General features: G+C 40.4%; 1 protein-coding gene across 4 annotated transcripts in view; it reads right to left on the reverse strand.

Moving 5' to 3' along the window:
• The window catches only part of FABP6 (fatty acid binding protein 6), a 37,944-nt gene extending 15,180 nt beyond the window's left edge, over window positions 1–22,764 (reverse strand). For 2 of the 4 annotated variants that reach the window (XM_040646878.2, XM_040646877.1), the window contains exons 1-2: window positions 22,676–22,764; window positions 21,128–21,215 (exon numbers count right to left, since the gene is read on the reverse strand). The gene's annotated coding sequence lies outside the window, so the exon portion shown is untranslated. Of the gene's footprint in view, window positions 1–21,127; window positions 21,216–22,254; window positions 22,609–22,675 lie in introns of those variants that run through there. The other 2 variants (NM_001277700.2, NM_001277701.2) reach the window with 1 other exon arrangement.
• Window positions 22,765–22,807: the final 43 nt, after the last annotated feature.

The raw sequence follows: 22,807 nt of genomic DNA on the forward strand, positions 1-22,807 counted from the left end.
ACACATTTCTCTTCTGGAAGTACAACAAAAGCCATCTTTTTCTTTGCCTATAAGAACTTCCTTGGGCTTCAGCTTTGCTGTGATCTGTCTGATACACTGTAATATCTTGCTGAATATTTTACCAAAAGTTTGAAATTACTTATATTTGTTTAGATACACATTTAGCACAAGAATAAATGTGCTTTCATGGAATCATAGAATCACCGAGGTTGGAAAAGACCCACAGGATCACCCAGTCCAACCATGAAGTAGCAGGGAAAACACATACATGGCATTCCATTTCCTCACCATCTCAAAAAAATGCCACTCTTTGCATCTGCTTTTTCTATTAGCTGCCTATATTAGATCTAGTCTGCAGTGTTCCTCTTCCAGTGGGTTTATCTTGGCTCTATTTGTTGTGGAATTGGGCAGCAATAGTATGCTGGTGTTAGTCAAACAATGCTGATGTAAAACTGGGAAAATGAGACCATGTTGTTAATAACTGTGATTTTTATCTTAAATCCTGGAATAAGTACTGTTTTTCTAATATTTCCTTTTGGAATCAAAAGGAAAATCTGGAATATACTTGAAAATCCAAACTTCATCTCATAATGCCATACAACAGCTTATACACAATTTCCTCCTACATCATGAGAGATCAGTAGGGAATACAAAAAAAAATTGCTTATTTTTTAAAACTTTATTTTTAGCCTAACTTTGCATTCCTGAATGGCACAGTTTGGCAGCACATACAGATCAGTTACTGCTCTTAGGGTGCTTAAAAATCTAGACACAGTGACTGGAGAAAGTCATCTCTGCAAACATCTTGGCTCCTCAGACAGAAACTGCATTGATAACATTTGCATTAAGCTTACAAACCGGTTGGATCCCTCAAGAATGCATAATTCTAGCACTCAGGGTAATCCTTGGGACTCCTCAGTGAGCATGCTGAAGTGGCTCTAAAACTAACAGTGCTGAACCTTTCCTTCGCAGAAGGCATTGCTCTTCAGAGCAGCCTCTGGCAATCAGGTAGAGAAGTGTGAATCACACTGCCATCTAGTGAGAAGCCTTAATTCTGCTCCTTGGTTGAATAAACATTCAAATAAGCTTCAGATGGACTTCTGTGCAAATGTAAACCTGTAGCTTACAAGGTTAGTTACAACTTGTGTCCTGAAAGACAGGAGAAGAAGAAAATAAAAGACTTAAGCTCTTCCAATAGAGGAATTTTTGTGGTATTTACAAGACTAAGACTCAGGCAGATTATAAACCTACCAATTGGAAATGCTACAGCACTCTTACTAAACAGTACATCTGCCACAAACCTGCCAAGCTGTTTTTTGTTGTTGTTTTTTTAAATCTGCTAGAAGCACCTCATGAGATTCTGTAAGCAAACCATTGTCATCTTCGCTTTAGTTGGCTCACTTAACACAGAGGGGCTTTCAGCAAAAGGACTGCCTTGGTAAAAGGTGGGATGACTTCTGTTTTTCCAGAGCTTCTTGGGTTGTTTTTTTTCCTACCAAGAAGCCAAATGGAGAGGTGAAAAAGTTACATGCAGAGTAAAGAGGATGGTGACAAAATAAATAGATAAATATATCCGGCTGCAGCATAGAAATCTTTGTCGACTTGCTAATGCTGAGTGTGTTAAAGACATTCTGATCCTGATTTGAGTTGCAAGGTCTGCCTCTGAGGAATTAAATATAAATCTCACGCCTTTAAATATGAATTTAAGCCCACTTGTGATTACTCACGACTAATTCTTTACAGTCTTAATACACTTTTTCTTCAAGCTGTCAGTAACCTTCACAGATAATTGACATTCTCAAGGTCGTAGAGTGGAGCATGTGGATTCACTATTACTTAGCACACCTGAAAATCAGCTTTCACTATTTCCCACAGTAGTTGAGTCTATCTTATGAGCTGCTGCATCTAAGGGATAGTCTCCAAGGGTGTGCTAGATGGAAGCCACTATCCTGCTGTATTCTGGAGCTGGTAAAGCAGGCAGGCTGAAACAACTGTTTGAAGAGAGAATATAATTCATCCTGCTCTATTAATCTCCCTAGAGTTTACTGCGATGTTTTTACATGCCAGCATTAAGTATTCCATGACTTTAATTTTGGCAGGTGGGTTAGAGGAAAAAAGTGAATTCCATAATAGAGGAATTAGAGCTGCTCCAAGCAGAAGTGCAACAGGAACTGGGGAAAGAAGATGGGGAAAGAAGGCTACCCCATGGTAAATGTCAGAGCTAATCCAAAATGGGAGCCTATCTCCCTCTGAACAATACTGGAATCAGCAATGAAACACTTATAAGTATAGCTTTAATTGCTGTTAATTAACATCTCTGGTTTTGCTTCATTTTTAAGCCTAGCTTTCACCTTGCCACCTATGGAAATGTTCTGTATTTATGGGCAATACATATAAGGAGAGGCTGAAGGAGTCTATCTGTCTCAAAAGTCTTAATCTTTGTGAAAAGACTATTCACTATAAAAATACACACCCACTGCTGTACAACGGCTTACAGTTACAGCTACCTCCAGACACCAGCATAGAAAAAAAGTAAACTTTGCTAATCAAACATAAATGGACTGTGATGCAGAATCTAGGCACCCAAATGGATTTCAAAGCCAAGGGAAAGTGATTGTTTTCCACTGCTGACTTCAAAAACAAAAATCTGCATGTCTAATACAGCTTTCTACAAGCAATTTGTACTCTCAGGCCCAGCTTACACCTTCGTGTACTCTTCTCCCCCACACTCTACACAGCATTACTGTTTGTAACCCAAGTGTCAGTAAGAGCTCTTTGGCCAGATGAATTTACCCCTTTTGCACCCTAACATTTCACAGCTGCATCACTGCCTCCAGTTTCTCCTCCTAAAAGAAATGCTTATTTCATTATTGTTACACGCTGTTATTCTGGTGCTTGCACAGAGGTTGGCTGCAGGGCTAGATGGGAGAACTGCTTTCCTTTCCCTCTTCAGGCTTCTCTAGGCTCAAAAGTAGATTACTCAGGGAAAACACATTGACTACGTAGATCCCTGCATAAAGGAGTAATTCTTGCAGGGAAGCACAGAATCACCAGAGCGGGCTGTTGGTCACTGAGTGATATTCACAAACCAGGGAGCAGCAGGAGAGGTTTTTGTTCAGATCCTGTAATTAGGGACTGAGGAAAGCCAGAAATGTAAGGCTGTCACGAGGAGCTGCAGTGCAAAGTAGGAGAAGCTGACTTGTACCTACCTCTTTATTCCTCAGGAAGGATGATCAAGCTAGATTTGATTTACATGGGGTCAACAAAGCACAACAATTCAGGAAGAGAAATGGCTTGAATCAGCTTCACAGTGTCTTGCTGCAGTGAACTGGAAAAGCTCACAAGCAGGAGACAGGCTCAGAACACAACCAGTGCAGGTGGTCCTCTACTCAGTCTCTGGTGACTGGAAACATGACTAACTGATAAAAGCATTGATTACTGAAATTCTTTCAGTACTAATTTTCAGACATCTGTTTGAGAAAGAGCCCTTCTACAATAATGGGATTTTATTTATGTTTTTGAAAGCTTTTTGTCTGCTCAGTGCCTTCCCTGAAGTTATTGTGACCTACATACAGACATGATCCAAATAAAGCCCTCTCTCTTTAATTTTTTATGTGACATTGCTTGGCTGAGCCAGCTCTGGAGTTTCTGTGGCCTCTGCTTTATTTTCATCACACAAGTCAGACATGATTCCACACATGTATATTTGTTTTCCCCACTGTAAAATGAATGCTCAAATCTCTCTCAAAAAAACCTAGGGAGTTCACAGGCAGGAGGCACTGATGGACACACCCTTGCTGTGTTGCTATCCTGAAACATTAAAAGAGAAAGCCCAGAGTTACACATCTGCCTGCAAGAACTGAGGCACACAAGGAAGTTCCTGGGACCTAATGAATTACCAGTGAGCAACAGTAATTGATACGCCATTCCCTTAGTTGCCTGCCAACATGCAGTACAGCGTGCTAGCTTAAATCATTTCCACCAAGATAGTTTGATGAGGCTTGAATGGCACAAAAAATTACTCTAGGGATAAGGAACTCAACCTTTGCTATTTAAATCAAGATTGGTAGGATCATTACTACCTGACGACTGTTCATTAAGCTTAGATGAGATAAATTTGGTAGTCAGTGCAACTCCCAGTGGCTGGAGACTCACTGAAAGCCCATTTCATGGCACAAAGGTCTATTCCATCTGGAATAACTCAGGTTATGAACTGGTCTCTGCCTGAAAGTATAGCCACGCTGCTTTTCCAGAGCACACAACTCTCTCCACAGCTGGCATTCTGACAAACAAAAATCACCAAGAACTAAACTGCCCAGTAGGATCCCCTGCCTTGCGATTTGCCTCTGTAGGTCAGGGCTGAACCTCCCCCCCCTGCAGCAAGGGGCTCTGTCAGGGCTCAGACTGTAGCTGCTGTCTGAACATGAAGCAGTGCAGATCCCACTGCTGTCGGTCTGGCACCTTTCACTAGCCCCACATTACTCAGCAGTTACAGAGAAACAACAGGCATTTCAGCATAGTAGGGGAGCAGCAGCTGGCTGGAGGATGAAGGAATAGAAAGAAGCAATTATACCATTATGAGTATCAAACAAGCCCACATCACTCTTACTTGTGCTTGGATGTGCAACGCCAGCTCATATCCACCTTTGCTGCTGACTGTTTCTTTGACAAAAATTGCTCCCTAAACAGTCATATTTGGTGATTATTTGTCTCCTTCCTTCTTTCACTGATTACAGCCAGACTGGGATATCCCTGATCCGCATAGAAATGAATATTTTAAAAGTCAGTGCTGTCCTCAAAGGGGCTTGTGCACCATTAGGTCTCCAGATTTACTGCATTAGCAAAGAACACTGCAGCAATGAAGCAGTAGAGATAAGCTACAGATGAGGAGAAAAGAACTATCAGAAAAGGGTTTTGTCTTCATATGGACATAACTGAAAATTAAAACGATCACTGAGGTCCTGTTTTTATATAAGGAATTTTCACCAAATTTTGTAACCATGCTAACAGAGCCAACTCTAATGTAGCAACACTTCTTGACTCAGCACACGCACCGTATTTTGCCTGTGATCATCAACAGCACTGAATTACTACTATCAAAAAACAAAGCAAATTAAAAAATAACATTTGATGGGTTGCTATATAATATTAAGTCTCACGTTCTAAGTCTCTGCAAGAGTCGCTTTCCCACAGCCAACAGCAGCTTGTGCAAAGTAGAAACTATTCTCTGTGGTATATGACAGTAGCACAGATTTTCCCAGAACTATTGAGGAAGCACAGTTATTAATTGCAATGTGTGTGCCCAGGCTGATATAGTTGGCAGCAGTGTTAACGAACACACCACGCAGGTTGTCACTATAAGACGTGCCAGGGCATCGTCATCTGACTTCAGAGTGTGGAGTCCTCTGCCTACTTCCATGGCATGATTTACTTATCCTATTCTCTTCCCAAAAGTGTCCAAGTCACAGGCCAAATCTACTCCCTTCTAGGTGTTCTGCTTTATGTTAATCCAAAAGCAATCACACAACATAAACATCTGTCAATTTCTCCTCCCCATTCATGGTTCTCATACCTCTCCTGTGGATATTCCCCAGCTCTACTGAAAGAAGAGATCTGAAATTCACTTTCAATTCAGTTTCGATTCACTGGGTGGACCTTCTCTCCCACTGAATTATAGACATTTTGTTGGTTGTTTTATGCCTATGACTGGCTTTACTTGCTTAACTCTCTGAATTGACTCATATTTTCCATCAATTGAGTTCATTTTGAGAGCTTATTCTGCCTTGACCAGATCTGACTCACTTTGGGTGATTTCAAAAGTTAGAATCCAAGTAAGATTAATGTAGAAAAACTACAGTCAAATCGTAACTACGATCTCCCTACTGAAATCACAAGGAATTCCTGGCCCCAACGCAAACAGAAAGCGGTATTTATTTGGTCTATCACTGGTCCAAGCCTGCATCCATCAACCACTTGGTTTTATTCTGAGGGAAAAACATAAAGGCTATCACAAAGCTTTTATACTCAACTTTTGCCATGGAGAAAAAAAGCACCTTAAAATTGGAAAAAAAAAAAAGTCACTTGTACCACAGAGATAAAAAATTTTAGAAATTCATACATATTGACTTTCAAGTTTCAATCCATGATGGAAAAAATAGAGAGATAGCAGCTAATTTCCTTAATTACATGATCTTAAGACAGCAATCACCATTCCAAATTATAAAATAGAATCACAGAATAGCTTGGGCTGGAAGGGACCCTAAAGTTCCAACCCCTCCTCCTGCCATGGGCTGCTTGCCACCCACCAGATCAGGTTACTCACAGCCCCAGGCAACCTGGCCTTGGGCAGCTCCAAGGATGGGGCATCCACAGCTTCTTTGCGCATTCTCCCCCTCATCACTGTGTCCTCATAGTCGCTCATGATAACCAAACCACAAAACAATATCAGACTGTGTAAAAAAGTCAGGGCTCCTCCTGTTTATAACCTCCTTTTAAGGAGCTTTGTAGAGGCACAGTGAGGTCTCCCTGACTCTCCAAGCTAAACAAGCCAAGGTTCCTTAAACTTTCTCTATAGGAGAGGTGCTCCAGCCCTTCGAGCATCTTCGTGGCCCGCTGGACCCTCTCCAGCAGCTCTGGACCCACTCCAACAGCTCCACATCTTTCTTGTTCTGGGGGCCCCAGGCCTGGATGTAGCATAGCAAGGGCAGAGTAGAAGGTGACAATCTCCTCCTCCCTCATCTTGCTGCCACCCCTCTATTGATGCAGCCCAGGATACTGTTGGCCTTTTGGGCTGCAAGCACACACTGCTGGCTCATGTCCAGCTTTTAATCCACCAGGGCCCCCAAGTCCTTCTCTGCAGGGCTGTTCTCAATGAGTTCTTCTCCCAGTCTGCACACATTTGTGACTGCCCTGACTCAAAAGCAACACCTTACACTTGGTCTTGTTGAATCTCATTAGGTTCTTGGGGGCTCACTTCTCAAGCTTGTCCAGGTCCTTCTGGATGGTATCCCTTCCTTTCCTCATATCAACTGCACAACTCAGCTTGGTGCCATCAACAAACTTGCTGAGACTCCACTCTCACTGATATTCATTGCTGTTCTTTTAATAGAGTGGCCTACACAAGAATTAAAAACACTCATATACAATAGTTGCAAAGTCTGTTCTACACCTGTGAGTACCCTGTAGGCCAGGTGAAAAACACAGGGCAAAACTCCGAGGACTTCACTGGGTTCTTGTTCAGTTCTTTGCCTGTCAAACTCCTCTTGAAATTACCACACGTTTTGCCTGAGCAGAGATATCAAGGACTGTGATACTCAAAAGCAGTCAAGCTGGCAAATACTTGTTACCAGAAATCTTGTTAGAAGTACAAAAATGCTACATTAAAATATATTGTAGTTGCACAGTTTCTAGGCTTAGAGAATGAAATTAAGTCCTTTTTTCCCTCTGACTAGTTCAGTTGTGTCTGACATTTTGTTCATTGTTTTAGGACGCAGACATGTACCTATATTGTGTTGTATGATTCACCATACTCTTTTTGCTACAGAAATGTATCACTTGACGACAGTACAAATCATGAAATCGAAGTTGCATTTCACAACATTTTTGTCACTCAAATGAATGCCAAAGTAGAACAAACATCAGACATATGCCAGCCTGAAGAACAAGGACAGTGATAGAACACTCAGTAAACACAACATCTAACTGACACAGTATTCAGCTGGGGGGATGGGAGAGAAGCAATACCAAAATTGCAGTGGTGCTCCAAGCATTAATTATCTGAAGTGTAGACCTCAAAAACACAAAGAATGAATCTTGTATGAGATGCAGATTGCTTGAAAGAAGCGTTGCTACCATTCTCAATCTTTTCCCTATAATTAATAGAATGGGTCAGTATCGTTTATTTGCTAACAGTTTTTCTCTCTTCTTATTCTATTACTTAGGCTGAATATAAAGAGAAATCCTATAATCGGGTAAAACAAACAAACAAGAGCAACAAAAAAACATCCACAGTTACTATATGCTCTTCATTTTCAGGACAAAGCATCTCTTCTGCTGTTTAATTTATGCATCTTTCAAATCAGTATAAACTAATCTGAGGAAAATGCATTTTTAAACCATTTCCATTTCTGCAGCCTTCTATCTATTAGAAACATGGAAGAAAAACAATTACACTTCTTACCAACCATCCCAGTGGAAAGAAAGAAATCTAGGCTGGCAAAGGTATCTTTTCCTTGTGGGCTATGTGTTATTGAGCATGGTGGTTTCAACTATAATAGGACGGAACTCCATCTGTAAAAATAAACTGCTACACAGCTACATCAGCATATCCTAGGCACAGCATGCTTGGCTCCATTTTGTGATAAGCTGCCACATGGGGAATTAGATTAGTGTAACTTGAGAGAAATGCAGCACAGTTACACCAATACAAGGTTGGTGAAACTGTTGCTGAAGGCTTGCATTTTTCTGTATTGTAAGCTGGAGGAGTATGAGGGGAGAGTTTCAGCAGGATAACTTTTATAATACAAATTTTCTTGTTTCCCGAGATGCTAATACTTCACAGCTAATTCAAAATCAGCCGACACTGCTATTGCCCCAGTGATGTAAGGTACTGTGTTTAAACTGTCTCCACTATTTTCATGCATCCTACTACCATTTAAGAATTTGTAGTACCTAATGAGCACCACTATTCAAGTTTCCTTCCTTAAGGCAGGCATATAACTTCACAACTTGTTCTTCAGTATTTAAACTGGCCAGTAAAAAGAAAACGAAGGGGGAAAAAAACCCCAACAGTTGTGATGAAATTGACCATTTGCCTAGAGAACAACGTTACAAGCTTCAATTACAACATTGCAACTCATGGCCTACTGATATTTTGTACAAAAGTAGTGCAAGATATTTTGTCCAAAGTGCTATACATAGTTTCAGTAGACTTCATTCTGCTACTGACGTGGCATAAAATGACACGACATTGGTACGTGATGAAAACGCAACTAGTCCTGATGCTCTCCACAACAGAAAAAAATGGGGCTTGAGCAAGAATTGCAGAAATCTGAACCATCTCATGGCAGCTTTCTGACAGAGGAACACTCACATACTCCCTAAGTCAGCCTGCCAGGCCCCACAGCCCATGCACGCCTCTGGAGAACAGCATTCTGGGAGATAACACAGCCTCCTCGCTTTGGTCCTTGAAATGATCACTTCTACAAAGCAACACTTTGCAGTTCACTGAAATGCTCTGAAACCCTGCTCGGTGTCCCAAAATAGTCTGCCAGAACTCTGCACAACTCCTGCATGTCCAGTAGTACAGATAACTTAGGAATCAGGACATAACTTTCACATTGCCATTTCACCATGTTAATGACTGAACTCTGCAGTTTTGAGTCCAGACCGCATCTTCCACGTGCTCTTATTTCAGGAGGCACTGAAAGTCACTGCATGCCAAGCATATTTTGCTAACGTGCAGAGTAGTGTTTGTGATTTGAAAGCAGTACAGCATTTTCCCCCTTACAAACTTAATGTACACAGAGCTTTAGCAAAGAAAAGGCTCTACAAATTCAGGGAAGGTCCCAAGCCTTGCTGTTGTCACAAATACAAAACTGCTGATGGAATTAAGCCATGTGACAACACAGCATTACAGCAGAGCTTTCTTTTTTATTAGAGGAAGGAAGGTATTTCCCACCTGCAACTGCATGTACCACCCAATTCTCGATCCAGATGAAAAGCTGTTCAGCACATGGCAGAGATTTTCAAGATTCGAGATTTCCGATTCTTTGAGATTAACTTCACAGTTAAAGATGAAGTGGGATGGGAGAACTCAGCTTCAGTGCTAAGCACTATGTGCATCCCCTTAGGCAACTAACGAGATGGCATCAATGTCCTCAACTAGTAATCTTTTGGGGGAGGAGATGAGAGGGGAGGAGATGAGAGGGGGAGAAGGAAATCAATTGTAGAAGCTAAACGTTTGTATGATCATTGAAAGAAAGAACATAAGGTCAACAAATTCTCCTCCCCTGCTACAGCCTCACTCACTAAAAAGGTTGACCAGTAGCAATCTCTGTAGACTAGTTCCTCATATACTGCTCCTCAATATCTGGTATTTTAGAATTAATAATAACCTTGACATTTCTATTAAACACTAGAAACAATTTAATATTTCTATTAAAAATATACAGTAGATTGAGAGATGCTGTCTGAGGTAGAGTTTCAGCAACAGAAAAGCAGAAAACATTTGCTTATGATGATAGCATTTCTTGACTTGGGAAACCACGTCAGATGCAGCCTGTGGAAGTATAAGGATGGATAAAAAAGACAGAAAGAAAAAACAGACAGAACAAAAATGAAAAATAATCCTGTAGTAAAATGTCATACCAAAAAAAAAAAAAAAAAATCTGGGAAAAATCTGGCATCCAAAACTGCTCTGATTTTAGTCAAAGAACAGAACATCTGATAGCAGGATGAAATCTGAACATCAGCCACAGACACCACCATACACAAATGGGCCATGACCCCTATAACTGTTGTCAGCTTGTATTTATGTGCGTGTGTGTGCACCTACAGACACCAGGAGAGACGAATTCATCCCTGATGTAATCAAATTAAGAAGTCTGTGAAATTACATCAAAGTGAGTGTTGCCCTGAATATCGCTGTACTGATGTGATTATATGGTTTGGGAAGACTCCAGCTCAGAATGGCTTTTTCATCACGAGAACCACAGACTTCAATATCAGTTGTTTTTTTTTGTTCTTTTTTTTCTCCTTCTTCCAAGAACAGTATTTAATTGAATGACATTGCTAAGTAATATTCCACAGCTTTCGCTGCTTCTTTGGCCTATTTAGGTGGAGAGGAAAGGCTTGAAAGACTTGGATACATTGCCCTTTGCTCACATTTATTCTTGCCTTTTAGCAGATATAAAATCTCAACCACAAGAGGCAGCAAGAATGAAGGTAGTAGGGAATAACTTGTAATTTATGGATTAACTGGATGCATCTGAAAGACTAATCATCTTGTTACTGCATCTTCATCAAGGATAATATTACAGCACATTTTATCCTCAAGTTGTTTTTAAATGTTCATTGCAATTAAACCCTCATTACACTTCTATGAATGAAAAGTTACTGTCCGTATTTCACAGCCAGCCAAGCTGAAGCCACACTGAGTCATAAAAAGGACCATGTCAGAGATGTGCAGACAACTCGTGTTTGCTTCAGCTAGGGAAGCAGAATGGTTCCAAATGATTACTACTCGATTCTATCCCTTTTATTGCCCTGTCTTCTTAGACTATGCCAGCACAAAATCATAACTAATAGACTATGTAGGATTATTGTAAATAATTAAGGTCAGTATTTTACCATTCTTGTTATTCCCATTCAACACAGAGTTTATCTCCAAGGACTACAGCTAATGGAAAGCCACACCTCAATAGTTGCAGATGCTATTGCACTTTGGGTCAGAGGTTGTCTACAGATGCAGACCACAGCCTCAGAAATGTTACTGCATTTCCACAGCCAAAGCAAAAATAATTATTTTGACATATTGTTATTGAACGTGAAATAGACTTATAGAATTCAGGAAGTTAAGCAAGAAATCCAAAATGAACTGCCATATGAGCTCACCCATAACTTCAGTTTAAGCCTCCCCATTTGTCAATGGAGCTATGGTGACATCTCTAAACAATGGCAAGGAGTGAAGTTTGTGTATACCACACCAGCAATGCATTACATGCCTGCATATCAGCAGCATACACATTTCAACCCATATGCTATGTCAAACCAACTAATTCTTGAACAATATGGCCATTAATGTGAAACAGGCATTTTCACACAGAGCTGGGGACCAAGAGAAGAACATTAAAGGTATAATCTGTGTTTACTATTCAAGGAAGATAAAATGCAATGTTCATACACAGTACAAATGCTCTTTCTGGTACTGCAGGAAAAGCTGCAAAATCTGTCATTCATGTAGTTATTTGTATTATGGCAGCAGGCAAAGGCTGCAACCAGGGTTTGGTTTCGAAAGTACTTGCATTTAGAGCAGTCTGGTCCATTCCCATCAAAACTATTTCAAAATGGTTATGATTCAAGAACAGCATCCTAACAGAATGCAATTAGTCAGCTGAAGCACTCTCTGAGGAACTTGGTCTCAGTTCTGTTGTGAAGTGAGTTTACATAGAAGTAAAAGACCCCGCTTGTAAAGACTTGTAGAAGAGTTCTCTCTCATAGAAGAGAGGCAATATTTTGAAGCTCTGAGGTACACAGAGTAGTTGGAGTGGATTTATAGTGTCTGTTAGAGCAACTTGGGTTACACCACGCTGCGTGCCAAACCAGCCCTACTTAGTTACATACCCGTATCGTTTACAAGTTTGTTTACAAATCCCAGTTGACTTAGGTAGACTATTGGCTTAGTAAAAGAAAGAAATGAACACCAAAATGGGCAATTAAACTCCCAATCTACATTTTAAATGTCTTTACAGTTGTTTTAAACTTTGACTAAAAGTTGTTCGTTTTTGCCCTCAATGCAATCAGACAAAAGGAAACTTAAAAGTCAGTGTTACATCTACTGAACAAAGAAACAGAGGGACAGGAATATCCTTGAAAACATTTCCTCCCAAGTTCCATGAGCAACCTGCCCCCCAACAGGTATGCAAATCTAACTGACAGGTTGCCTAACTTCTCTCTTCCTCAAAAAAAAAAGCCACAACATAAACAAAATCATAATCCAACTTGTATGTAATAGCTGTGGCTGTCCAACCCAAGGGTAACAGCTTTTGTGTCTATCTTTGTCCCTTTGCTATTTCGTTACACAGTAATTTGAATACAGATGCACTCCAAGCCAGATTTCAAAAGAACAGTGAATCTCCTAGATCTCCCCCTGCAGCAGTACGGAATTCTTCAGCAAGAATGAAAATAATTATTTAACATCTAAGCCGCACTCTGTAAACAACGAATATTAAACCAAAACACTCAAAGAATCCTAAACAACAGATCCAATGCCAGATATCTTAAAATGAGTAACACAAAGTGCAGAATCCTCTATTGGACAATAAGAGTAAGTACTTGTAATTCAGAGAGTAATGCTTCAGCCAAATACCAACTGCTATCGGATTATTACTTTTTCAGTTATCCTGACGCAGTAATTATTTTCTTCCAAAGAAGAGGTGACCATCAGTCAGTCAGTAAATGCTTTTTTTCAGAGACGCTGAGCAAATGCTTCCAGCTCCCATTTTCTGGTACAAAGAACCAAAGTTTGCTGTGCTCATCTCATAAAGAAATCAAGTTGTATGTGATTCTATTGACACAACGAAGCCTACAAGCTGTTAACAAAACTACTGATGGGCTGAAAGGAATGTGAAAGATTTGGTTTACTTACAGACTTCCAGGAAATATTTGTACAATATATTTTCTTGCTGCAATCTTCACGTAAGACTGAAGATCTCTCTTAGTTGCAACATTCTTTAATTCTTATTAAGCATTTTTCAGCCACACATTTGACTAGTACTTATTGCAGTGTTTATTTGACGCAAACATTCCAAGGGGCTTTCTCACAAATAGCATCCTTAAATAATTAAAGCAGATTGAGAAAGAATGAAACAAAAAATTAATGGCACAAGATGTATTCATGGAGAAAATAACTACTTGTACCTTAAGTAGAAAAAAGGAAAAAAGTAGGAACAAGTCAAGAAAAACAGAATTTGCATGAGGGAGAACAGAAGAGTCTGGCAATGTCAGAACGAAGATTACATCTTCAGTCCTTTGATAAGTATTTGTTTAGATAGCCTTTAAATAACTAGCTGTATTTTTCTGTACTGTCATTCTTTTTTTTCTTTTCTTTTGATTTTTAACCATACAGACTGTTCTGTTTCTAAAAAATATTCCAATACTCACTTGCACACATAATATTTACAATATATACTGCATTACTTGAAATGCAATTAGTGATCTTTTAATCATATTGCAATTATATTTTGCCAGCTGGAGACTTAAGAGCCGCAGAGCGCTTGGCTTGTGACAAATTAGCCACATAGCTTTTGTTTCTATTTATTCACTTAATGCTTTTCAGACAAATCTAGAAACATTCTCTTTCATAAGTGTCCAAAAGAGATGAGACAGAGAGCTAAACTAGAGTTTAGAATGCAGATATTTACACAGCCTTAGTTACAGGCAGCCCCTCTCATAGTAAAGAATTTCTAAATGGCCGTGCATAATACACAGAATTTATTAAATTAGGTGTTCTTGACTGGAACTCAGAAGCTAAGGAAGAAGGAAACAGAATCATGAATTATTGTGCTTGAGGTATAAAGCATTATCAAATTTGGCAGAACACTGCCATTTGTACAAATGAATCTCTGGGTGATGCAGAAGTCTCCTAGTGCTTCCAAAAACATCACTCGCACAGCCTGATGCAGTACTCGTCACAAGATAAAAGAGGACACGAAGGCAGGTAGGTGAAACCAAAGAAGACCTCCTAAACCTTCCCCTCACATGCAAAAGTGGCTAAGATCCAACCCCACTGCAGTGCATAGTCCAACCACAGCTTCGTACTTAAGGCTGCTGCATTCAGATCAACTGCAGATTAAAAATACACACAAGAAAATACCAAAGTCATCAAGACTAATATCCTAACAAAAGTACTGGGAGAACTTGAGTTGTTTGCTTTACATAACCTCCCAAACACAGTACCTCCAAGGGCTGGTTTTGCCATGGAAACCGTACAGGGAAAAGAAAAAGAAAGCTACTTACTGATGCTGCAGCAGCTTGAAGAGATTCTACTACAGTAAGCAAGGGTACCTGCAAACAGCTGCTGCAGTTCAAAACTGCACTATGAGAACTGCAAGTTGCATGACAAGGCCTCACTTTGGAAAGCCTTATTCCATCAGAATGCAGCATCCATAGAAAGAACCATTCACTGATAGCTTCCATGAGCAAAGTCTTGTGCTGCATGAGCCACTGCTCAGGTAGAATGCTGATTTAGCACTGATTCAGGGAAAAACTGAGTCACTCAGTAAATCATTTGAGTGTTCTCTGGGGACCTCCAACTGAAATTCAGGTAAGGTCCAGACATGCTTACCATGTCAGGACCATATTTAAATGAGTAACTGACACAAATGGTGCCATACACTTCGCAGGAAAAGAAAAAATCAAAAACTATAAAATAAGAAATGTTACGTTTTTGAAGTTTTTTCTCCACTTAAAATTGAAGAGGTAAAGATTCAGAGAATCCAGGATAATTATCTGATTGCTGGTAGAAAGGAGCTAAAAATCTTACAACCAGACGGAAGATCCTTAAAACGATCACAAATCATTAAATAAACACAAGAGCCAAACCTTAACAAGCTTTCTGCTATATGGAGCTTCCAGCAACCCTCCAGACATGAATGCCATGACTGTGTTTAAGAGAAATCAGCTATACCCACAGCTGAAGGACTCTGAAGAGCCACAGGAGAGTTTCACAACTAAATGTCAACACAACGTTCTTAGCAAGGCACAGTTGCTCCTCCATTCCCAATAAAACCTAGGGAGTTTGCTTAGAAATATTTCAGACACGTTGAAAACACCAATGGCTTTCCTATAAGTTCGTCACCTTGGAACTGAAATCTTAGTTCTCACTTGCAAAAATCCACAAATGTGAATGGACACATGATGACGGTACAAAAGCAGCGGCTAGACTTGGTAAAAACTAGCATATCCCAGGATTCATAGCACAAAAAGAGTAATTTTTGCAACATTACACTTGAGTGTAAAATTTAGAACAGAATTCCAAATCCAAGACAAAATATACAGAGGTTTACATTCCCACAGGACAGCTGAGACTACCTGAGCAAATGTTTTCTTTTAAGATTTTTTCAGTAACACTTTGCATTTATTCTAAAATACTGTGAGATCCTGGCTAAAAGACCACTTAAAACAAGAGTAAGAATTTATTCCATTCTGTTTGCTAAACAAGAACTTTGAGCAGGAAGAAAAGAATTTAATATCCAAAGGAAACAAGATCTCAACTTACTTAGATCTTAAATTCAGGCAACAGCCCCCAAGCACACTGCTCTGGGCACTAACAGAATCAACCAAAGTTGGCAAACCATGGGAAACACAACTAACATTGCTTTAAAACAGGAAAACTAATCTTTCACAAAAAATAATTGAGAAAAATGTGATGAGAATAATTCTATGATACTTAAGTCTGTTTGAAAAACTTCTATGAAAATGTTAATTTGTGGATAAAGAGTCAGAAATACCTGTAGAGTCAAAAGGACAGATGCTCGACTGAGGAGATCATTTCAAACTAGTTTAGTGTACCCTTCTGAATCACTCTCCTCAGAGTGTTTCATCTCCCCACTAACTATAGAGCTTGTAAACTGGCCATTTAATTTAGGCACCTAAATTAGGTCACGTAAATTTGTCACTCTCTGACCAAAACACTCTTGAAAAACAAACCTGCTTAGTCAATTAGTCCACGTTAACCAATCAAGTGTATTCCAGATCAAATCTACCCCATGCAGCAGAAAAGAAGTACTTCTTTGCCTGATGAAGAAGTGGTCAGATGGGCTGTCAGCCCACCAAAAGTTTTGCAGCTCCAGCAAGAAGGCACTGGAGTTATTTCACACCCAAATCAGGCACGAGGCAGCTTGTGTGCTGACAGAACTGTATCGCAGCCCAGCAGCTTCTTGAAGCTACACTGATACATCTCATGTTCAGAGCACTGCAAAGGCTGATGAAGCCTGACAATGCCTTCCAACAGTTTGTGGACTCTGCTTTCATTTTTCTGGTTACATTTAAGACTAATCTTGCTTTACTGAGTCTCCAAGTCTCAGTAAAACTTACCACTCTAACAGGGCACTAAAACCTGAATCATAAATGAATTGATTCATTCCCTACTACAACTTTTAATACTGACAGGTATCTGTGGGAAAAGGGCTGATACTTGATGTACTAAGGATAAGCTATTATCAGTAAGTTAATCATTCAAAAATAACAACCATGGTTTGTGAGGCACTACATACCCAGCTTTTAGTGCATACTAACTTACTTTAGCTTATACTAATGATTTTTTGTTAAATGACAGTTATAATGTATGCACCCTCACAAGACAAGACATAAGGTATTTGATCCTAAAATATGACATATAAAATAAGAATATAAAATATGAATATAAAACGAGATGCAATTTTGCACCTTGAATTTGCTTTATTTTATTGCAATATGTGGAGATACCGTGTGGATATCTCAAGTACCTACAGAGGCAGGTGATTTAGCGGAGGGTTGTTAGGGTAGTATGGTTGGGTTGTGGTTGGACTTGATGATCCTTAAGGTCTTTTCCAACCTGAGCGATTCTATGATTCTATGACTTCAGAAGATGACCAACATCAGTGAGATTACATGACAATGCAGGAAGTAGCTTCAGACCCACACTTCCTAAAAATTATAAAACAAGACATCAGCAGTGAGCTACCAGTGCCTTGCCCCAAGGCCTCGCTTGTATTTGTAATTTTTTAAGCAACTCAATCTATGGTAATTGGTTTAAATCAATTTTACACAGACACTGGGCAGAGCCCCAGTCATTGATTTCTTCTCTTGTTCCTGAGAAATTTAGCTGTTAGTTAACTTTTCATATTCCAGAGTAGACTTCCAGGGCATGCCTGCTTACAGTGAGACTTTATAAATCCTTTATGATCATTCACAAACCCAGCAAAAGGAGCTCAGCACTCATGCGGACATAAAACTAAGTTATCAGACAATCATTAAAATGACCCTCTTTCCTCCACAACCAATAATGGTATTCCAGAACAGTTTATATAGAAAGTAACTGTTTTAAGAGCACTGCTTTCCTAACTTGCTATAGAAGCAGCAAGTCTGCAGCACACAACCAAGACCCAACCTTTACTTTATTATGTGCTTATACTCCTCTGAATTACTTATGCACATCAGCTTTCATTGGTCACATTTATTTTCTTTTTGAATACAGAAGCCTTGAAAATGTCACAGTAGCGGAGCTTGACTGGCAAACATTAAATGATTTTTAAAATGGATTTAGTAACACAGTATAAAACTGTGGTCCTTCAACCATGACCTAGGGAGGGTTTTTATGAGACTCTCAGACTTTGTTCAGAGTCACAAGAAATTGTTGTCACTATGACAGCCACTATGATCCCAATCCAAGTGGAAAAATGTTGCATTTTCCAAAGTATGTTATTTCTTAGTGTTGCTCCTGTCAGCAAATACAGGAGCTTTTGGTTGTATATAATATACAATCCTTTCGATGCATGGAGTCACAGAATCTGAATAAGTTTGTTAGAGCTTCAAACTGTAAACTTCCAACCTAAAATTCTTACATACCAGTCCAGATACCAGGAAAAACACCTGCTATCCTACCAAGGCTTTTTATAAATCCACATAATCACTTAAGGCTTCCATATGTCTACATATGGATTGCAGCATCAACAGTCACAGTGAATGCACGTGTATCTAGCCAGCTTGGATACCAGTAACAACAAATTCTGACTACTAGGCAATTACAGGGTGCAGCCCATTCTTGAGACTGCTGTCACCGTTTCACCCAAAATGGTAGCTAAATTGTTTTTTGCAGCAGACATAGAAATACTCATCTACAATTTTGGCTTCACTGGCACCCTGATTATACTCTGTCGATGTATAACATTCCATTACAAGCTTGTAGATGTGCCTGCATTTTCTGCTGGACTTTTCATGGCAGTGTACTTTTATTGAACTCTTTGCACACAGAATAATGTAGTTACCACTGCACATCATCTTAAAAAGTACATGACACAACTGAAGCACATACACTCTGTTACTATTCATACACTTTGAGATTTCCTATTAATATTTAGTTCCGTGCAATAAGACATTTTGCTCTTGACAGAAAAAAGCCAGCATCAATATCTGGCAGTAGAAGCATTTCAGTAGACAAGGCTGCCAGACACGATCCTTATCATGTCCCAGCTTAGAAACACAATTCATCCACCAGTGTATACTGATGCGGTGATACAACCACATGTGCTTTTTTACCACAACCACATCACATCCGTTTACTCACTCAATTCAAGCTTAGTGCAACTTCTGCCACTCACAGTCCACCTAAATGCTGCTAATATATCTTCATATAGCTTTACATTTTTCCTGCCTTCAAATTCATCACTTTATGCACTCCAATTTTATGAGTTCCTTCCTCCTTTGAATTCATGGCTTCTTTTCTACTTTTGACCTTTCTGCCAATCACCGAACAGAGACTCATTTTAATCTACAGAAATTGTGCAATTTGTTTCATTAACTTCATTCATTTTAATTTGGCAGTTTGTAAAGGCTCCGGGACAGAAACAAGGCCCCAGCTATGCTAATCACTATGCAAACCAGCCACAGAAAGACAAACCCTATCCTCAGGAGACTACAGGCTACATTTAAAATAAACAGAAATTAAATGGTGATCAACAAAGATCGGGATGGAGAAAAGTTATACAGCAAGCACTTTTCTGTTCAGTGAACAAGTCTCATCCTGCATCTACATGCCTACTGCTAAGAGCGTTCCCATTCAGGGGTTACTTCTGGTATCCTATTTCTGTTCACCATTGGATTAGAACAACATAGAAATGTTCTATTTACTTCTTTTTACAAGCACATATAGCTCCTTTGAACGTGTAAATAACATTGACAAAGAGCTGGTTATATACCATTTTTAAGACCCACCCCCCACTCCCCCCCCCATGTTTGAAGTGGTTGGGTTGGACAGGTTAGAGGTTTTCTCTTCAGTTTGTTATTACAGTGAAACTTCAAGAGTTGTTAACAAGGCATACACCGAGGTTTGTTTCCCCTGCTTCGCGTAAGGAATGCTGTGGACTCCAACAGACGTAAAAGATGAGTTTTCAGCATTTTAATGGTAATTGCCTGCCATAAGCAACACTTGATGAAAAGCAGGGTGGATTTCAGTAAGCATTAATCTCCCCGAAGTTTTGGAAGAGGAAATCTTCCATTTTCCGCCCATCCTTTACAGAGGTCTGAATTTAACATAACAAAAAGCCTGCTGGGCTAAGCTATTAGATCTCAATGTCCCATTAGCTCAAGGACCGAGTAGTCTCTTTGTATAAATCGGTAATTTCTTGTAAGCTCCGAATTTAATGCCATTCTTCTATGCCAGGGCACAGCAGCACTAGGAAAATGAACTGCAGCTAAATGAACTATCCGTATAGCACAATTAAAATCGCAACCATACGAAGTAACTACACAAGCCGTGCTGTTTCATAGTAGGAACCCTCTGGCTTCTCCTGCCTTCTGAAACATAGTAGCACTACCTCTCTTAAATACAGAAACCAAAGTCAATAAAAAGAAGGTCTGACAATATGTATCCCTGCATCCTGCCAACCCCGAGGGCTAACCTGATGCCTTTTCCTCACAACATCAGACTGGAGATGAACAGATTACTGCAAGTGTACGACAGTACAGTGAAACCAGCATCAGAGCAGATGAGCACGGCTCTAACAAGCAGAACAGTTCTGCGCAGGCAGAGGACGGTTTGGCCTACTGTTGAAATGCAGCTGGAGTACCTCCAAGCACAGTCAAGTTCTTTGCGTAGGAGAGCAATGTAACAACAGTTCTGGTGTTACATATGAGCTATCCTCACTAATATGCTTTTTAACCTGCACTAGGACGCAGCTGAATAAGGAAGAAGGTTTCTGATGTATCACAGACTGACACAACTGCAGAGGACAAAGGGAAGGAGAGGAAAGAGCAGCACAGCCCTTCTTCCACTCGTCCGACCATTTTTACTTTTATTTTTGTAACACCATGCTCTCTCAAGATAAGGACCCCTCCTGCATCACTTGCAACTTCTGCAGATGTTTCAGTGCCACAATTGCACTCTGCTAGGTGGGATATGAAGAAAAAACTGAAATCCTTGCTCAGAAATAGCTTTGAAACTGAGGTAATTCAGTAGTGACAAATCTTGCTGTTCTCCAGAATTCTGAAATAACACGTTCAGCCTTGAAGGCTCTTGGACAGTTACCATCTCTCAAAGCATTATAGCCTCAAGATACGGGACACATATCTCACAATGTTGGTCAAACAAAATTGTTTCAAAATGACAGAGGCAGTAATATTAATAGTAGGTAGTTTTATGAAAGCTTACCACATCTGATTTCTTAAAAACCACAGATCATATGTCGAATCCATCTGCTGTTCCTCTGTGATGCTGTCTGACAAAGCTGTGAGCACGCCTGGGAAAGAATAATTAAGAAAAAATTAAAATCAGTATCTACTATTTGTTCCCCCAGTAAATACATTCTGTCCTACAAACTCACATTACCAAACCAGCAATATAACAGATATGATGGGAAACCATAAAAAATTAAGTGGTTTTACCTATATTTTTATAGCATTTAACTATATTAATTAACTATATTTCTAGCATATGCCTCCAGAAATACACCTAGTTTTTCCCTGATATTCCTGTATGTTTTTATACACTTCACACCACTATGTAAAGCAAAGCCTTATCAGATACAAACGGGGCAGTGCTCATTTGTGTTACATGAGTCAAACCTCTGCGTTCAGGCCAACAGAGTGCATTAATTGTGCCCTTACTCTCCACTAAAATCCAATAGCTAGCAGATTGCAGGACCACATTTGAGTAGCAATGAACCAGCTGTTACACATCTCTGTTTGGCTGCTAAAGAATACTCCAAGTCCTTGTCTGTTATTTAAAAAAATGGCTCACGTTGCTGTAATCTGCACGTAGCCCTATTTTCCACCACCACCACAAAAAAGTGAGCACACTGCTGGGCCTTACGTTTGATTAACGATTTTTCCTCATACTTCTTACAAAAGTTTCATTGGTTTTGCACCCACTATTCATATACTTTTAAGCAAAAACATGGGGCACAGCTCAATCCCTACCCCTATGCTTGGGAGCAACTTCAAAACCTGCCAGTAAGAAGTCACTAACTTGAACAAAAAGGGGATGTTGGGCTTTTAAAGAAAACTTTAGGGTTTTGGCTTGTGATTGGCAGCAATTTTTGTGTGTCACTGAGCAACGTACCCCTGACACGAGCATGTGGAAGGCCAGAAGCACCCACGCCCTGAGAGCGCCCTATCTCCTCAGCTGCTCCCACCTCTCAGCCCTCCTCCTAACGGTGCTCTCCTTTCCGCTTCTCAAAGGGAAGCAGCCTCCAAAGACACACGGAACAACCTAAACCGCCTCTTTTGGTTTAAAATTTTAATTATTATTTTTTGCTTAAGGAGTGCAAGATTTCCTACCTGGGGGATGCAAATCCCCACACGACACCAAGTGCTGATCCCGCGGGGAGAAAACCACTGACTCAAACATCCCACAGGAGAACGATAACTCTTTTTTTTCTCCTCTTTTCCCTCCACCTGCTTTTCATCTTTACCCAATACACCCAATTAACGCAAAATTCATCTTTTAAAGCGCTGATCTACTTTACAGAAGACAACGAGCTCACTATCACCCTCACGTTTCCCGCCCCCCCCGCTTCACCGCCGGTTTCTCCCCTCAGCCCCTCCCCTGGGGACGGTCCCTCAGCAGGGGGCCGGAGGAACTCCCCCGAGGCCGCCCTCGTGCCCCCGCCATCTTCCCCTGCGCCCTCTCCCGGCCGCCCGCAGCGCGCATGCCGACCGCCGCGCGCCCCCCTGACGGACGTCAGCTCCCGCCAATTACCGCCCTCCTCTGGGAGCGGCTCCTCCCTTCACCAATGAAGCGGCGGAGCAGCCGCAGAGGCCCGGCCCCTCTCATCCGTGAGGGCCTGTGAAGCGCTAAGCCACGCCCCTTCTTCCTCTTCCCGACTCTCCA

This window comes from Gallus gallus, chromosome 13, assembly GCF_016699485.2.
Source record: "Gallus gallus isolate bGalGal1 chromosome 13, bGalGal1.mat.broiler.GRCg7b, whole genome shotgun sequence".
In the NCBI taxonomy this organism is placed as follows: Eukaryota; Metazoa; Chordata; class Aves; order Galliformes; family Phasianidae; genus Gallus; species Gallus gallus.